The sequence below is a fragment of the Mandrillus leucophaeus genome, unplaced genomic scaffold, assembly GCF_000951045.1.
Source record: "Mandrillus leucophaeus isolate KB7577 unplaced genomic scaffold, Mleu.le_1.0 Scaffold572, whole genome shotgun sequence".
In the NCBI taxonomy this organism is placed as follows: Eukaryota; Metazoa; Chordata; class Mammalia; order Primates; family Cercopithecidae; genus Mandrillus; species Mandrillus leucophaeus.
In genome coordinates, this window is record NW_012106164.1 from 855,561 (window position 1) to 857,631 (window position 2,071).

Here is a 2,071-nt window from a genome sequence, read left to right on the forward strand (position 1 = left end):
CCCCTGTCCTCAACATGATTGTCCTATTTTACAGGAGAAAAAACTGCAGGTCAAAGATGTAAAGTGACTTGTCGAAGGTTGGGAGGCCATGCTACCAGCGTGGAGCCAGGAGGTAAACCCAAGCCATCTGGCTCCATGGTCCAAGCACATAATTTCCATGCCCTTGCCCCTCTGCACTGTCTCTGAGAATGTTCATGAAATCACCCTTACAAAACAAAACAAAACAAAACAAAAAAGAGTGAGTCAAGGGAGACTGCATTTCCCAGGCAAGATCAAGCAATAAATGCAAGTCAGCCCTGAGATGTTACACTGGGGCCTTCTCCTCCTCACCTAGCCCACAGCAGAAGACTCTCCTAAATATGCTAAGCGTTTCTCACTCTCATCATGCCTTCCTTCCTTCCTATTACCAACAAAAATAGCCACAAGGATCTCTGCCCTGCACTTGATAATCACTGAAGCCCTTCCCTGCTTCATTTGATCATCTCTTAGGCCCCTGAGGCAGATATAATTCTGAGATCCATGTTCCAGACAAGACACACAGGGACATCGTAGCTAGGGGCCTACAGCCCAGAAAAGCTGACTAGAGTCTCAAAAAGGCCTGGGGGACCAGGGAGCCACGAGGGACCATGCCCAGGCTGGAGCTGCACAAGTATCCTTCCAGACTGCGTGGAAGGTTCCATTCGTGGCAAAAATCCCACCATGAGGCATTGTCTTTCGGAAGAAATCACAGCACCCTAGTTGGCCCCATCAGCCTCTCACAAAGTACCAATCGGCAGGCTTTATTCCATTCACCTGGGGGCTGTTTCCTGTAACAGCTCAAAGTAACCAGCCCTGTCCTGCCGCTTCCCACCTGTGTAACCTTGAGCAAGTTACTTCTCTCTGCCTCAGTTTCTTTACATGTAAGTGGGGAAAACGACAGTAACTTCAGGTGGTTGTCAGGTTTAAAGAGTTCACACATGTAAATCACTCAAAATAGCACTGGGCAAATAGGAATCACTAAAGAAATACAGCTGCCATCATTTTTACTCCACAGACATTTCCTAAGCACCTTCTCAGGCCAGGCCCTGTGCTTTCTTGACTACGAAACTGGAAATAAAAACGGAAGTTCCTACTCAGCCCTCCCTGCTAGGGATCACCAAATGGTAGGAATGACAAACTCAGGGAAAGACAATTACAAAACAAACAATTGCAACAAGGCAGTGAGAGGGAGCACCTCGTTTGGGGTGGAGGAAGGGTTCTCCGGAAGGCTTCCTGGAGGAAGGAGGCTCCTGGGCTTGGCAAAGGTGGAGGTGAGAGCCAACACAGGCCAGTGCCAAGCAGAAAGGGATATGGACCAGAGGCCAGCATGGGCCCATCAGGGCAGCCTGTGTGGTCACCTTGCAGCCCCTCATTCAACCAGGAAGCTGCAGAGGGCAGGAGGGGTGCTGGCAAGACCCCAAAGGCAGATGCCTATTATATGTCCTGAACTCCATTTCCCCATCCAGCTCAGCCCTGCACCAGCCCTAGGACAACACAGAGGGTCTGACAGATACCAGGGTGGAGGCAGAGCAGAGGGAGTGAGCACAGCCTTGAGGCCCCTGCAACTAAGCAGGAAACTAGAGCTTCTCTGAGTCTCCTTTGCTGATTCTGCATTTTAACCAGAACTTCCAGATATCCATCTTGCACAAGGTCAGCTCCCCTCTTTTTCAGCTCGTAGAGAGCATCTGCAAAGGAACGTACTCTTAAGTCCTATTGCGCAAAGTCCTCCATCTCTGCAGACACCGAGGGCCCAGCCTCCCCGGGAACTAGCACTGAGATTTGTCAGTTTCCTAAGTCAGGTTTTGTTTTGTTTGTGAAAAGCCCAACACGAGACCCTAAAAGGGTCTGTTACAGAAGTTTCGGGGCGAAAAAACCTTGAGACACAATGAGTCCGAGCTCTCCATTTTACAGGTGAGGACGTTAAGACCCAGAAAATAAAGTGTACCATCCAAGGTCAAGGGGCCGGTCCTGGACTGAGCCAGAATTGAAACCCAGGCTCCTTCAAGCCAGCCGGAGCTGTCCCGCCCTACACGGCCTTGGCCTTGGGCAGCTG